Below are 17,957 nucleotides of genomic sequence, written 5' to 3'. Positions count from 1 at the left end.
GTAGAGAAGCTAGACTGGATCCCGCAGTGTTGTCCTGGTCCAATGATGAGAGAAAATGGTTTATCTGTCTCCTGGCATATTCTCCCTGCGGAGCGACACAGGCCCTTTCCAGGTGTAGGATACCCTATTTTTACCTCCCTGTCTGTTTATTTTCCATTCTCTGTGCACGTGTTTAACATTCAGGACAGCCTTCAGTGGGTAGTTCACAGCAGATCCCTGCTTCAAGCCAGATATCTGCTCTGAGGGAAAGAGATACATCCATGTTGGCGAAACGTTGATTCAAAAAATTATAGCTCAACTGTTAATGTGGCTTTCGCAATAAATCGTTGCGACTGGGCAGCGCACGTGCTGGCCGATTCCCTCAGGGCTGCATGTGGCTTGTTAAATGTTTTCTGAGAAGCAAAAGACAACTCTTGATGTCTTTGTTGCATTAAGTAGAAGACGGTGTTTTTACACTAATCCTTTATTCTGCACTTTCAGGTTCCAATTTGTGTTGGAATATAGCAAAGTCTCTGTATCTAAATGGAAAAATTAACTCACTTAATTGACATTTATAAAAAATAAATTAGCTGGCACGTTCTTTCAGCAGTAGCCATAAAATATTTATGGTGTATTTCTGATTGAGTCGGAGATGGCTTAATTGTTAGAGTTACTGCTGCATCTGTTTTAAATTCTCTGAAAAGCTCAAGGTGTAACACTTAGATTCAAGCTGAGAGTAAAGGGTAGATCACAGCATGGCTTTCTGACGGTGGGAGGGAAAATAGCAATTTCATGTTACTGTCACAAATTTATCACTGTCTCAAGTTACTTACATGTTAAACGGAGGCAGTTAGGGCTTTCTGTGTGTGTGTGTGTGTGTGTGTGTGTGTTTGTGGGTGTGGGTGGGTGGGTGTGCATACCTGTCTGTCTGTAGCAATATGTCCTGTTATTCTGACGTTGTGGGGACCACCTTTTTGTATGTGTGCTTGTGCGTGTGTGTGTGTGTGTCTGTGCGTGTGTATCTGTGTATGTGTGTGTGCTTGTGCGTGTGTGTATGTGCATCTGTGTGTCTGTGCGTCTGTGCGTTTGTATCTGTGTGTCTATGCGTGTGTGTCTGTGTTCCAACAATTATTTATATCTAAAAGGTTGCCAGTTCAAGTGCATGGACTTATTTATTTATTTTTTCTACCCACCAGCAAGGTGCTTAACCTGAATTGCTTCAGTAAAATTGTTTTAAAATTTAAATCTGTGTCACAAAGTGCCTTCAAAGAACATACACCAATAATTAAAATAACGATGTATAATATATGACTGATTTCCTTTGTCACGAAGAAGTGCTCGACCCAAATTTTATGGTACACGGTTGCTAACCCGGCTTATGCTTGTGGCATATAACACATTGCAAATACTGACAACAATGAACAGGATTCTCTCTCTTTCTCTCTCATTTTTTCGTAAAATGCTTTGGAATAAAGAGAACACAAAAGCGTTCTCTCTTGAGGGGATGAATGCTTACTTCACTGTTGCTGTAAATTATTCAAGGTCACCTTTTAAGTTCACTTCAAATGTGTTGGATCCGTTCAGTGGCAAAACAGCTTGTGAGGTTTGTAATGATGCCACCAAATGGATGTTTGTTTGTGGAACGCTTCCAAAGGGTCTTGAAGTTCAGTTTGTCACCAGGCTCTGTATTGTGTTGTAATTGGGATTTCTTGTGAGTACATCATCTTCATATAAAGGAATAATGAGAGTTAAGATGGTAAGCGCAGTGGCTAGTTACGGGGTAAATGGAGCAATGGATATAACTGATGACAGGATCCTTGCTGTAGACATTAAGAAGCTCTTCCCCTATATTGTAACAAGGCATACTGTAACAATGTCCACAGCAGAATCAGAATGTGTATTGTCACATGACCAAGGCCGGTGAAGAATTTCATTAGGTCAGATTGTTACTGTTAGGGACATGACAATAGACAATTAACAATTACAGACAGAGAATGGATGGATGGATGGATAAGAGAGAGGAGTAAAGGTATTGGGAGGTATAGAATAAACACAGTGGTTTGTACAAATTTAAGTAGTGCAATGCTGAAATTTGACAGGTACAATACAGACAACATGCATACATACATATAGTGCACACCATGCATAGTGTACCTATAATTTGCAAATAGAATGTCACAAGTCTCTACTGATGCAAAAATAAACATTTAAAGGGTGCGAATGTCACAAGCAGGTGGGACTGTTGATCATCCCTTGTATTCCATCCATTGGCCATGTTCAAGGCAGAAAGCCTGAAATTAAGGGCACATTGAAATGAATAACTGAAGTCACCAGCTGGGCCACCGGCATATTCAATTAAATATACTATAGGACATATATTTGGATAGTTAAGAAATTCCTGTAAATTATTTGGAAGGGATTCAAAAGCAGGGCTGCTCTTGGGACTTGTACTGGCAATGTTCCGGTAATAAAAACCAAAGACTTTACTGCCTGCTGGTTCAAAAACCTGCCACGAAATCTGCTATACTGATTATTAATTAAGCATGTCTGAGCCAGGGCACCAAACTAAGTGCAGGACTGTAAAAGAGAACAGCACCCGCAGAGTAAACATTATGGTTCCTACCTAAATTGATGATCTCTTCACATAAAATAACTAAGTAAAATGCATTCATTACTGAATGCCTGCAAGCTTTGTGTCATACTGGACAAAGCTGGCACAATTTCTTTCTAATATCTGCTATGATTAATGAACGAAACACAAAATGCATGAAAGTCAATAGGAGGCAAAGACCAGATTCTGATTGTGTGAATCAACTCTACAATGCCTTCCTAAAACAGGATCAAATATAGGGATGCATCACATGTTGTTTATATATAAAAAAACGCTGTTTACATCCCAGTGGCTAATTCCTGAATGGAAGCCTCTGCCAAACAAAAACAAAGATAGCAATGTAAAACTTTTGTGCAATATGCCAAGTACTGCAACAAAATAGTACTCTTTTTCCATTGACACATCTATGCTTTTTTAACAGGTCCAAATGAAAAACCTGGATGAACCCAAATTTCTGTTTTCTTCAAGCCAGCTCACCCTCATCAGGCGTAATTAAACGATATGCCTTTGTCTCCGCTTGGATATCCCCGTTGTTTTGTTTTCATGGGGCTTTTGGCAGTTTGCTGTCCTGAATTTGTGAGTGAGTTAAGCCAAAAATTTGTTTTTTTTTCCATCAAAGTAAACATAAAAACATACGTACAAATCCACTCATCTTCTAACCGCTTGGTCATGGTTGTGTGTGTGTGTGTGGTGTGTGTGTGTGGGGGGGGGGGGGGGTGGTTTGGAGCTCATGTGGACAGTTCATTGCAGGCCACATACACACACGCACTTATGCACAATTTAGAGATACTAATTAGCCTAACTACAAGTTTTTGGACTGTGGGTGGAAACTGAGATACCGGGAGGAAGCACAAGGGCAGCATTCAAACTCCACAAGCTCAACGCGGAGGCGCAGCTCAGCTGTCTGGCCTCAGAAATATGAGGCAATACTGCTACCCAGTGTGCTGCCACACCACACCATATGTAAAAGTGACTGACGTACATTCAGGAAAGGAGCTTTTATCTTCTGATCCATCAAGTTTATCACAGTAACCAGGAGGGAAGAGGTAGCCAGGGTGTAAAACAAACCCACCGCAGGCGAGAAAATTACCAAAAAGATCCAATATGGCTGGCAGGCTTTATTCAAATCTCCTGTTGGGAACAAGGCCCCTGTAGTCTTGTTATTCTGGTGGAATGGTAGAGATAGCATAGTGGTTAAAGGACTGGGCGTGTAAACAGAAAGGTTGCTGGTTTAATGTAGGCCTCGGGAGTTACATGTCTCAGCAGAATACTTGAACTGCTTCATTAATAATTGCTAGCTGTTTAAACGCGTGTGGCAGAAAACAGTAAACTATGCTGGATTAAAGGGATTTGCTGAGACATTAAAGGAGGCTGGGAATGAAATGCATCTAAAATAAAAAAAGGGACACTCTCTTGCTCCTCCCTGGAATTTAATCTAAGTGGACATGCTTTCTCGTGTCTCAGGGTGGGGAGACGGTCCAGCAGGGCGGCATGAATAACAAGACGGGACGTGGAATGTGGCAGAGACGGAGGGTGTTGGCGAGGACTGTGTGCTTAGGCCAGTAACTGGCACATCTGCAGAGTCAGAGAAAGAGAACATATCAATCATGGAAAGAGATTGATTCACTGACAGCACGGACCTGGAGAAGCAGGAAGCTCACGCCACCACAGATCACAGTGCTATTTCATATCAAGCGTAACAAAATACGCCTGCACTTTCCAAAGGATGCTTTTTATTCTCTTTTTATTCTTTTTTAATTCTTTTATTCTCGCATACTGCAGCAGTCTGCTCTTACAAAGCATTTAGCCACTTACTTTTCATACATTATGACTCAGTCCACATCTTCTCCCTTATTTAATCAAAGAGATATATAAGCGTTCCTTTATATTACTGAAATAAGATTTTAATGAGCTGTTTAATTAAAGGCTAATTGAGGTGAATCTATCATGGGTTCTAACATTTGTAATAAAGGGCATGTCTGGACTGCTGGAAATAAATGAATTCTCTTGTCCTGGTTCTTTAAAATACACCAGTACGAGCTGCAATGCTGCTTTGCCATCCTATGGCCAGATGGTCAATTCTAATCTCACCTCAGCTGTATTTGCGCAAGGATGCTTTGTCAATAAGTAATGAAGCACCAGAGATTCTTCATCGGCTTCTGCTCAGCCATTGATGACGGATATGGAATAATGTGTCTAGGCCAAGGATTTTTCTCTTTACTTAGTTACTTGAAGAATTAGCTGGATCTCTTTCCCGTTCGAAGGAGTAACAGGCACTCTATATCAGTGCTTCTCAACCCAGCCCATGGGGACGCCCATTGGTGCTTCTTGGCTCTCTACGTATCTGTACCAGGTATTCAGTGTTCTTGATGGGCTTGGACCTGGGAGGGAGCAGAAATGTGGATTTTCTGGGTGTCCCTGAGCACTGGGGCGAGGATCACTTATCTAGAGAACCAAAAACCCAACCAAAATTAACCAAAAGGAGCACTCCTAGGTCCGCCTGTGCAGTGGTGAGAGTGATCTGTGATTATCCAGAGGTAATTCCGGGTTTTCATCATTGTGCACCTCAGAGGATTTGCCCCTCGACCCCCTGCACACTGGGATTGTGAGACGGTGATTGCAGCTACCTGCCCTCCTGCATGATGACCATACGTTTCCTAGTCCCTAGAACATCATGATCACAGTTGTGGTTCTTCCTGCTTCGGACTCTCTCTAAGCTAGTGTCTGAATGTTCTCATTAGCAGTCACAAAATGATCTATCAGCTCATCTGCAAAGACCCAAAAGCCTGAACTTCCCACCAAAACAGCTGCAGCCTTGGTCTCATAGCAGCGTAGGGATACGCAGAATAAATCATTGGGCAAGAGGTCGTATGAAGGTTTTATTTCCCAGCACCAAAAGGCATGAAATCTCTCTTCCTAATGACTACACTTTTCCAGCAAGAGGGTTCAACCATTGAGGTAAATACCCAAGTTTGCTGTTTAGGGAACAACTTGGATATTACTGTTATAATTCTCTAAAATACTGTATGTTCGATAAAGTAAGATACATCATATGAGATGATACAGGCTTAAGTTTTACAATAAATTTAAAAGTGTTTCTTTTATTCTGGTAACACGGTAACAATCATTATTTACCAAACATTATTTTCTTAATTCCGTTCATTTCAGCTATAATTTTGTCGCCAAAAGAGAAACGAGAGGGAATTAAAAACTCTGGAATATCAATAATTTGCCTCGCAAAGCGCAGCGTTCCAGCAGTGAATCTTACCCATCAGGTTGGGGGTGGGATTGCTGTCTGTACAGTTTGCCAATCGGGGGTTTGGGGTATCGCCCCGAAGGATCAATCGGCCAAATTTAAGAAATTTTATGTTATTATAGATCACGATATTTGGTAACGCTTTACATTAACTGCACCTTCATAATGCATTCATTTAACATTCATAAGCAGCATGTATGCTATAACATCCTGACATAGCTTCATAGCTTTATTAATAACAAACATTACAATAGTATAATCATATAATGTTTGTTATTAATGTATACTAAAGCTGTTAAGGTATGTTAGGATGTTAAAGTATACTTACATGCTGCTTATGAATAGTCTATGAATGCATTTTAAAGGCATTTTGAAGGTACAGTTAATGTAAAGCGCTACTCAATATTTTAACCAAAATTATAATATAAATGTTGACATTTGATGTGTTTAATGACTAAAAAGAAAAAAAATCTCAGATCAGCAGGAAAACCCCTCAATTCAGGGCCCAATTCTGAAATTCCAATCAGTTCTTCATTCAGTTCTCCTTCTCATTTCAGATCTCACTTCCTTTTGTGGGATTTATGCGGAAAAGAGCCCACAGTCTGATCACTGAATTGGGTCGTTGGCTGCATTGTCTGCTTCTACAATCAAAGATAAAGATGCTGCTTTGTGGTTGTTGTCCCCCCCCCCCCCCCCACATTTTTCCAATCTCTCTGTCCCTCTCAATAGCAGCTGACAGCACGGTTTATCTCCTCCATGAGGCCTTGGCTGCTAAACGTCTCAGTCTTAAACACTGCCGGATGAAATGACCGTCTACCAGTCCTAAGTGGAAACTGCCAGGAAAAACACAGCTATGTCATTGCTGCTCCTTGTTGTTACAAGGATCATTTGCCATGAACCTTTCTTGCCTCTTGCCGCATCCTCTCTGGCGCTAGAGCATGATGGGAAATGCAGTATATGGGACTGCCTGATGCGTCGTACAACTGTCAGGGTGCGAAGCTGGAACGTTTACAAATAATTAACCTTTCATGTTACCTTCACACCTGTGGTACCGCTGTACAGATCACACTCACGCAATTTAATGGTGAAACTAAATAATAATACGCAATGCTGTAGTTAGCATGAATTTCCTTTGGAGACCAGCGTTTGAGACTCAAGGTCTCCATATGTGTGGAGTTTGCATGTTCTCCCCGTGTTCTCGTGGGGTTTTCTCCGGGTTCTCCAGTTTCCTCAATAGTCAAGGCGAATTGGAGTCGCCAAATTGTCCGTAGGTGTGAATGTGTGTGTGAATGGTGTGTAAGTGTGCCCTGTGATGTGTTGGCGCCCCATCCTGGGTTATTTCCTGCCTTGGGCCTGTTGCTTCCGGGCAGGACTGGACCAGGATTAAAAAATGGCCCTGGATTGTTGCCCAGACCGGCCCACCACACATACATACCCAAGATAAATTTTGCCAGACCACTAACCCCTCGGCCCACCAGGAAAATCCCTGTTATGCCAGATGGCCAGTCTCCGGACCCCTGACCCTGCCTAGGACAAGTGATCATGGACTATGGATGGACAGTTACTAGTGAAAATACCCTGTATAATCTTGAGTACTTCCTAAATAAATCTAATTTTAAATACTTAAACATTTTATTTAATACACTATTTGTTTTTTTTGCTTTTGATATCTTTTCAGAAGAAAAAAATATATCAGAAGAAATGCATATTTAAAAAAATTAAGAGACCACTCTATATATTTTTAAAAATCTGCTTTTTAAATTCCTGGTTTAATCCAGGTTCTGCTGGCAGAAGGCTACAATGAGCGGCAGGCTGCTTCCAGCCTCAAAGTTTCTCTGACAGAAGTACACAAGAACAAGGTGAAGAAGGGGACACTGGCAATGACCAAAAACCAGCCAGGTAGAGGGCAGAAGCGACCTTATAATGCCAGAGATGATCATCAACTTATCCGCCAGGGTCTCATAAATCAGAGGACGACCTCAAGTGACCTTCAAAAAGAATGTGAAACATTTAGTGGTGAGAAGTGCACTGCTGGGACAGTTCGTATCAGGCTCCTAGAAGCAGGACTGAAGACCCATAAAGCCATGAAGAAGTCCTTCATCAAAGAGAAGCAGGGAAGAGCCAGGCTGGAGTTTGCAAAAAAAATATTTTACACAGTTGCATACTCATTCACCCTGGGCCGGTGTTCTGACAAAACATCCTACCTATCGAGAGGTGCTATCGAGCCTTTCTGCGCATGTGCAGTTCCACCGTCTTGGGATTAGGGTTAGGTTTTAGGGGATAGGGTTAGGGTTAAGGTAAGAGTTTTAGGGGTTTTTTGGGGGTTAGGGTTAGGGTAAGAGTTAGGGTTAGGGCTATCGATTAGCACTACGGTAGGATGTTTTGATAAAGTAGGACGTTTTGTCAGAACACCGGCCCTCATTTTAGTGATAGTGGACTTTCAAACAGAAGTGTTTTGAAGTGTTACTGTATTTCCTTGCAACGGGTGAAGGTAACGTTCCAGCATCAAAAGGCATGTGGCTTTTCACACGGACGGTCAAATGCATTTGTCTCAACTATTGGGCGAAAGGTCAGAGGAAGTGAACCGACTGCAGAAAGTCAGTGGGCTTCATCAGTATTCTTTTGCTGCCTGTGTCAGCTTGCTCCGAAACTGGAAAGGCAAACAGGATACAGCGGGATATAGACATCTGCACGTTCTCTGTATAACAGCGTCTGATAGAAACAGTGTTTGTTCTGTAGACTGAGAACAGAGTTTTGTGTCAGAAACATGTGCATTGGACCTTCTGTTCCCAATGCCTGATGCAAGGTTATGGAGAAATGCTAGATTCCTGCTTTTATCCTCACCTGCCTCTCAGACTTAAAAGGGATTCTGGTCATACGAAAATAATGGCTCTCCACAACATTGTTTCATCACCTTCAGACTGAAACATGAAGTGAAGATATGGAATTGTCAGTTTACAAAGCGTGAATTTGCTCTCTACTGTCTAGCATTTATGGCCTGACTAGCAATAGATACACAGCACAAGGAGAGCTTATTGCGAATGCACTAATGCCTTGTTTTGGAGCCTGTTGTCTATGTATTAATGTCTTGTTTTGAAAACACTATCAAATTATGTATGTAGATGTGTTTCATATGTAATCAATGTATGCAATGGTTTACTGAATGTCTCTGTTCATGTTACTTGATTCTAGCTACCAAAAACAATTGATAACGACAGCTACTTCTCTCAGACTTACTAAATATGGCAGCCTGAATTTGATTTTACTTAAGAGTGAGATAATAAAATACCTCACAATGTTTGACCAGCACTTTCGGAGCTGTTTCTTTTCGATGAATAAATCCTGAAATTATGCTTTCTGCCATTTGCCCTGTAGAATAAGGCCAATCACAATTTCTGTGAAGCAAATTGCTGGCAAGCAGAAGCGAGCCTTAAAAAGAAGCCATTGCACTTGTATAAGAGTGCTGTCTTTAATCAAGAAAGTTCTTTGCTGCGGCATGCACACTGCCACTGAATTTTCCGTTTTGCCTACCTGCATAATATAAACATAAACACAAATTTTTAAATTCAATTTAATTTGAACTGAGAAAATGCTTTATCACTTTAAATATGGAGCCAAAAAAACAATACGTAAACAAAAACATTTCCAGAAATAATTTATGTGCAGTGCAACCTCAGAGATGTTCAAGAACTATAGCACATTCGGAAAGTTGGCCACTGTCCCGCAGTTCCGTTAATTTAAGGGCTGTGATGATGTCTTTTGGCACTGAGGATCTTTAGAGCTCTACAAAGCTGCACTAAGTTGGTTGTTCCTCCCTCCTCTTATCTGTCCTTGTTATTTCTGAGAACATAAGCCAGTTACTTGCCGTATTGTGTTGTTTATAAACACATGCCACCTGTGATTCTATTCTTGTACAGGTCTAGCTGCACTTAGAGAAATCTGTCATACACTTGGTCTTCCTGTAAATTTTAATTCCAGTTCAAATACTGTAGCTTTATTTACACCAAAAAGGATCTTGATCTGGAGAATGGATGAAAAGGGAGTGTTTAAAGGATCATTAAACTACGACCGAAGAAAAAGAGCATCTCTTTATTCGTTATATATTCACACAATAATCTGTGTGCAGGGGAAACCAAATTTATATAATGAGAAAATTGTTTCTAATAAGCTACTCTGGTCTACTATCCAATTGAGTCATAGAGATTATTTTTGAAGAAATGGGACTTTCCTAAACAAAGACTTTTTCCAATTTCATCCTCTTTATGCTCCTTTGTTATATATCAGTTTTTATCTTGCTATAAAAAATGTTGTTCATTTGCAGTTAGGGATTGTTTATTGTATTAAAGAGTCAATGGGAATTTCCCCAGGAATACAAGCATATCTAGGGGCGTATGTACGTGAGTGTGTGTTTGTTTGTAATTGTTAAAATGTAGTGACCAGATTTCCCCACAATGTGATAAAACCCTTTTTAATTTTTTATATATTTTTTTTATCTTGTAGGGACAATTTTCTGGCCCCAACAAGGAGCACATCAATTTTATACAGTGAAATCAATCAAAAAAACGTCAAAAGACTTTTTGTTTGGTTAAGGTTAGGGGTGGGTAGGGTTTAAGGTTGTAATAGTGTGGATTTTGGTTATGCCCATAGAAATGAATGGACTGTCCCCACAAAGATATATGTACAAACTGAATACAAATGGTCCCTCCTATTAACCTTTACATTTGCAAACACTTTTTATCCTGTGGGGTCAAATGGACCCCAGCAATTTAATCCTCCAGAAAATTATTATAAATGAAAACTCCTACCCAGGTTAATGTGTCAGGTTATCCTGCTTCTTTGTTGAATACCAAAATAGCCTTTATAATGATAGATACCCCTCGCATCCCCCCTTATACATCCAGAAAATTTATATGACTAATTAAAAATATAAGTCACCATAAATTCTCACTGATTGACCTGAAATAGAAAAGGTCTTTTTGGTGTCTTAATGACTTGATATAATTTCTAAGTGCAGATCATTTGGAAAGAAAAGGTATTTCTGTTACCAAGGAGAATAACATGTATTACATGAAAAATAAACACATTTTCAAACATTCAAAACGATTTTATTCATAAAATTGAACATCATAACATCAGTTAAGAACACATAACAGTTTGTTTTATAAAAACGCGTGTTATGAAGTAAATTTGAGCATTGAATTAGGGATTATTCTATGCTACTGTAAATGCTATGGATGCAAATGTGTGTAACAGTAAAACTAAGTTACATAATCACCAAAAATTTGACGGAATATGAACAGGTACCAAAGAGCCTTTTGTCTGCACTACTGTGTGCATGAATCAGAGTGTGTGTGTGTCACGAATACGCTCAGACCCCGCGTGGGTTTGATCACTGAGCCTTTATTGAGCCTGTCAGAGACAACAGATATAGGGAGCGGACAGAGACGTGGTCGTGCAGGCAGGGTCGAAAGCCGGGAGATCAGGAACAAGCGGCAGGCAAGAGTCAGGATCCGGGTCTGTGGTCGGAGGTCGCAGGCGAGAGGGTCGAACACACAGACAGGGCACACGGGGAACTCACAAGGAGGAAGAGCGAGGGGAGGAAGGGCAGGAGGGAGGTTGAGATGAGCTGCAGGGAGAGTCGGCCAGGGCAAGCAGGGCGGAACGGAGCTAAACGGAAGACAGGGAAATTAACGCTCAGTATGTCTCTATACATCAGCTCAGTATGTCTCTATACATCGTGCTTTTATTCAACGTGGTTACTGGGTTTTGGTCGGGGGTAGCTGCCTCCCACTGCCAGTCCGCCGGCGGGGCGTGACAGTGTGTATGCGCCTTGCAGACAGATATCAGCGGTTCTCGCAATACTGCAGGTATGTTATGTTAGATTATGGTCCTAAAGCAGATTTTTTTTGAAGATTATATGAAGACTATAAAATTGTATTTTATGGTGACCTCAGAATCATCCAAAACAACCAAAACAAATTTGTGTAAAATGTTGATATTTTATGTTTCGTACAGCTAACACAGCCAGGGGACAATTTGGTGCCCAGGACAAATTTTGTGTGCTAAATGTGTACAGGACATTGAAAACAAATCACCATGATCATTTTATGTTTAATCACTTGTCTCCATCAAATTATGAGAAGCCATCAATTGTGAAGCAAAAACATGATGTCACTCATTTCTTTAGAGACGTTCCTCATGGAATGGGGTCAAATTGACCCTCACGGATAATAGCAGGGTATGTGTGACAGAGAGAGAGCAGAGAAAGAAGTTGAAGTAATATGCAATCAGAGCAGTGAATAAAGGAGAATGTCAAGGTGTCATACAATCCAAAAACAATATGTAGTTTCTCTGCTTTAAAAAAAACCCTTTTTCCCCCCAGGACATGCATTTTCCTAATTCATTCCAAAACTTCCTATTGCATATTAAAAACAGAACTGAGGATTTGTATGTGCGCTGACAAGCTGGACAGATCAGAATACTTAGGCTAAAGGGTGCAAAAACACATTAAGGCAATTTATATATATTAAAGGACCTACATTAGAAGTATTTGTCATAAAATTGCTCCAGCAGCAAGGTGCAGAGTCCCAGGAGATAAACGGTCTTTCTTTCCTTAGGGGCATCTTCACTCAAATTGCTATTTTGCTATTATGTGGAGTTTTAAATAGCAGATCAATTTTGTTTTGTAGTATGGCCTTTTATATGGCACAACAGCCATAAACCTCCCGAATAGGAGCCCCACACGGTACTCATTGAACATTTTCCCCACAGTCGAGGCTGAAATCATTGTGCTACTTGTTCTGACTGATTGTATTTCCATTGTCATATATGTACAGATACTGCATCAGTGGGACGGTTCCCGACCTATTGCACCATAGTGATGGGTTGACAGGGGCACTGAATGGATGCACAGCTTTTTGGGTTTTTAACTTGCTCGACAACTTTAATATTATATGATTGACTTTTTTATCTGTTCTTTCTGCATGCGCGGAAGAGTCTCGATAAATCGAGGCGTGTAATGGACCGTCTTTTGTAGGCTTCCTGCTGACCCCAGTACAGCAACTGGGCCTTTGCTTGTCAGTCCCTTGAAGAAAAGCATCAGCTACCAAACTGCCTGTCGCAGGTGTTTCAAGAAATTTGTCCGAAACTCTCACTTCCTCCACATTTATTTATGTAGCAGATGCTTTTGCCTAAAAATTTTTTTTTAAAAAGTGGGGAAAACTTGGGGTCAGGGAGCAGGATCAGCCGGTGTCCCGGGAGCTGCTGGGGTTAAGGCCCTCGCTCTTGGGCCCAACAGTGAAGCGATTACTCTGTCAGCCACGGAATTTGAACCCATGACCTTCCAGACGCAGGTTATATCTCTAACTCTGTGGAACTACACACCACCCCTGCATAAACAACAGCTTCAAAATAGCTGTTTCATTGCTGAGGATTAGGCTGAAGAAGCTTTTGACAAGGTGGCTGAGAGGTTATAGTGACGAACTGTTAATCTGTTCCGCTTGCCCCCCTGTATCCCATCCTCATGGGTCAGTTTTAAGAATGTCCTCCACGTAACAGTAAATTATCTTAAGATAAGTTCAAAATAGCCTTGACAAAGCTTGCTGACGTAAATTTTACTGATTATCTTTCTAAAAACCAAAATGATCATTAATAATAATGTATTTTATTTGGACATCAGAGGAAAAACTGTAAACATTTTTTTTCTCATCTATGCAAAGGTTCAGAGTTGTGGATGAATCCTGTCTGCGATGTGAGTTTAATGAACAGCACCGTCATCCTAACACTGCATTTGATTAATCCTCCTGGCAACACTATGCCATGATTGGGTCTCAGGTGTCCCTAATAGTGGCATTTATGCTCAGCCTTACATCTTCTTTACTATCCTTGTCATAATGTAGTTCCCCTGACTAGTTCATCTGTATTGTACTTGGCTATATGAACTTGTGCTGAATCTATTTATCAACAAAATAGCTTTTTTTTCTCCATTTTCCCTGGTCTATTTATGGCTCCCCGATGCTCCAGACTTACAGATCACCAGCAGGATTCAGACATCCAGCTTGTGACAGTGTGCTATGAAAGGATTAACATATAGACGAAAACCACGTACAGTCCCGGTCAGAAGTTTGGACACATGTACCCATAGAAAGGTTTATTTTAAAGACAAAAATATAAAACAGTATATGGATTATGCATTGAGCAAAAATGTTTTAAACAAAAAAATTATAATTTGTTGGGCGGGGGGCAACTCTGTGGGTTGTGACTCAGAAGGTTGCCAGTTCAGATCCCTGGGTTGACATCCCATGGGATCCCATGATTGGGCCCTTGAGCAAGGCCCTTATGGTCTGTGCTCCAGGGACTGGCTCCCCATACTTCTTCCTCTACGCTGTTTTCATAAGGTGGTCTCCTGGGATGCTTTTCCAGCTGTGCTGAAGGAGGTCCCACATATATGCTGAGCTCTCATTGGCTGCTTTTCCTTCATTCTCTGGTCAAACTCCTCCAAAACCATTTCCACTGTGTTTAGGTCAGGTGACCAGGTCATGTGATGCTACATTCTGTTATGCTCCCTTGTAGGTGCCTTGGCGTGTCCAAAGCTTTGACTGGCATTGATGCTATCAGCACCTACTCTCTGACCACAATCATTGGTCCCCGTGGCCATTGCCTGGTTACCATATTTAAATAATTTTAAAATCAGCAGTATTCTATTCTTTATGAATAAATTGTTTATTAGAAATACTTTACAATTACTAAATCAGGACAAATAAAATGATATATCCATACAATTTTAAAAAAAGAGAGAAAATCCCTATTTCTCAAGTGAGTCACAGATCAATTTACTCAATTTCAAGTAAAACATGTCGCTGCTGGTTCATATTTAGCCTTTTGCTTGATTGGATGAAGGAAGCCATGTGACCATCACGCAATCAATGAGAATGAAATACAAAACAGAAATAAGAAGGAAAAAATGCAGTGAATTAAGAATGATGAAAGCTAAATGAAGAGTTCTTTTAGAATACACTTAAAAATGAAATGCATTTGTGCCAGGAAATAATTATCATAAAAGTCAAAAATCTTCTATGTTTTCCTGCAGTGTTTGTAATAAAGGATTTTACCACCCAACTGTGGTCGTTGCATGTCAGGAGCTTGCATTGTGTCCTTTATGGATCGTGTTGCAGTCTGTCCCCCTATATTCAGTTTTACGTTTCCATTTTCATACACTAGCTCTTCCTCTTTTGTCACCATAAACACCAGAAATCCTTGAGAGCAGCTCCACTCCTCGCTTCTTAACTTGTTTTCAGGAATCATCACACACGCTATACAAACCGCTCCAACGAATACATTTTAAATTACATCCTGGCACACAAGCATTAAAGCAAACAAAGACAAAAGGCTGTCTGTAATTATGCATATTTAACATATTTAACTGATATTAGCATCTAATTGTTTAGACTTTTTTCAAAACAGTATCATTATTGTCCCCCCACCCTGTGCCCCCCCGCTAAGGTTCCTGACTCAGGCAGATAACAGAAAGGTCCTTTGTTTGCCCAACAGATAATAGAGGCTTAGTTGTGCCAGTAGGTGTTCCCCGTAGTGATATGCCGCAGCCTTGCATGTTAAAGTCGCCATTTGTAGCTTGTCCTCACTGTGATGCCCAAGCTGCTTGGCCCGCTGGCTCAGTCTTAACAGCGAGGCGTCGGTGGCCCAGGTCTGCCGCAGCGACCGCACTCTAATGAAAGTTCCTCAGATGTCAGTGCCCTCAAAGTGCTCCCCAGCACATTTAGACGTCATGTGGTGCGCCGGTGATGACTAGCCCTTTTGGGTAGACGCACGACCTTCTGTGTCTTGATCCACCCGTGCACGTATTCCTCAGCCTCCAGTTGACTTTCACATCACTGTTTCTACCTGCTCACAATTTCCTTTATTAATTGCTTGTACTGCTGATACTCTAAAAGCCTTCTTTTAATCAATGGATCAATATTCAACGCTGCTAAGTGGGTGATTATTTTTCCTTTCGTTTTTTTCATTCCCGGCTCGCTTCATTTCGAGAACTCCTTCGGTTTCACTCAGAGTACCTATATTTAGTGTCTTTTTAAAGTCTTTCTTTTCAAACAATCATTTTTATTTCACCGAGAGAGCTTTGAAGGTGAGTCTGTAACAGATCACACCAAAACTCCCTTGACCAGAATATTTTCCTGTTTTTCTTTTGTCTAATTTCAGTATTTACAGTGGAACTGATAAACTTACTGAGAAACTCAATGAAACCTCTTATCAACAATGAATTAGAACAATATTGTGCATCCAGTAGATGTATAACAACATATTCTGCTTTGTAATTTCAATGTATTCAATTTACAGTAGGGCCAAACAAATATAGGCAGGAGAGATTAGGAAAGGTAAGCAAATTTTCAGTAATAAAGCTGTTAATATGATGTTCTTGCCCACAGCGGTTGAACTACTGGGACTGTAATATCTGTCTGGAAAATATCTGCATCCCAGATCTAATATAACTGTGTCCCCGTATAGGATGCATTAATGTCTTAATGAGCTACTGTAGCACATTGAAATCTTATATGAGGGAGGCAGCAGTTTACGTTTGCAGGGTTACCGGGGGTAACCAAGGGTGATTGTCAGGTCAACAAATCAATCAGTGATTTTTCAGCCAGAGACCTTTATTCCCGAGAAATATTCATCAGCCAATGCAATCCACTGTGCCACCCTTTGAGTCCAGAGTCAAGAAAATAGAAAACTCCTGGGTCAACAGGATTGATTTTAAATTCCCCCATGAAACCAAACACAGAGGTGAAAGGTCATTCTCTTTCTCGTGTCGCAGTGTGGCGGACATCTGCCTTCCCCAGCATGCCATCCTTACTGAAGGCCCTTTCTTTCCTTTCGTTTAGATTGGCGAAAGTGTCCAAATTACGTAAATGCACCATCAGCTGCACAAGCACAAGAAAAGCCCATTCAAGCAGATCCTTTTTACGAACAAAATGATTTATTTCAGGCAGGACAGAAGGTGAAAAACATGTTCACATAAAATGCAGAGGCATATATGAGTTAAGAATATGCAGGAAATAATTTCAACATTTGCTTGAATATATATAACAGATGAGTCCTCAATGTAGACACTGTACTGAAATTGGACCACAACCATCTGGTGGGAGCCTGTGTGCTGCATTTCACGATTTCACCTTTATCCGACTGTGTATTGCAAATGCAGATTAATGCAGTAACAGGTGAAATCTCTTTCCTCTGATGAATCTGTCAGCTCCTATTTTTCCCCGGTTTGTAACAGCAATTACGCATTTGAAAACGCTCTGTGTGCCAAGTCTGAGATTAAAGAGGTAAAGCATAACCAGAGGCTTGCCCTACAAACACCATACACATTGCTTGCCTCTCACTGCCCACAATTACAGGTTTGTACCTAGCCATAACCAATCCTATGTGACAGCTGACTAGTTCAGTCAATCTGCAAACGCAGAGATATACATTTCATGGCAAGAGACGCAAACTGAGGAGCATATATGGCTTGGCCTGCGAGTCTGAGCTAGAGAGGTGCTTGGGATGCACTGTTTGATTCTAACAATGTGCCAGGTTTAATCAGTGTTTTGCCTCATTCCTGCAAGAGAGACCGTGTTTTTTTTTTCCTTTCATGCTATCCGCTGAGATAAATCCCTGACAGTGTTAATAGCAAAAGAGAAAAACCTAATGAAGACAAGACATACACGTATGCACCGTTACGCCAGCATCTTCAATATTTCTGCTGTGTATATTGGCTCTGACTTTTTCATCAGCAGATTTCATCGAGAATTTGTTTTTTTTTTTTTTTTCCTCTAGACACGTCTGGAAACGTTAATTTCCCATGACTTTTGCAATATGCCAGCCATAACAGCAGCATGGCTGTTTGATATTTTCATACATTCTGCTACTCAGATACTGTTTTCTTTTTCTTTTTTTAAATGTTTAAAATTATTTTGGACCCTTATTCCAGCATGATGTCTGAAAGTGAATGTATACACAGTAACGTGATAACCTTGTGAAGCTTTTAAGCTGAGACGGGGGGTGAATTATATATTCTGTGCCCGATGCCGTGAAATCAGAGATTTTTGCTTCAGA

The sequence above is a fragment of the Paramormyrops kingsleyae genome, chromosome 11 (genome assembly GCF_048594095.1).
Source record: "Paramormyrops kingsleyae isolate MSU_618 chromosome 11, PKINGS_0.4, whole genome shotgun sequence".
Lineage (NCBI taxonomy): Eukaryota > Metazoa > Chordata > Actinopteri > Osteoglossiformes > Mormyridae > Paramormyrops > Paramormyrops kingsleyae.
The sequence above is the reverse complement of the archived record's forward strand: the minus strand, read 5'-3'. Positions refer to the sequence as shown.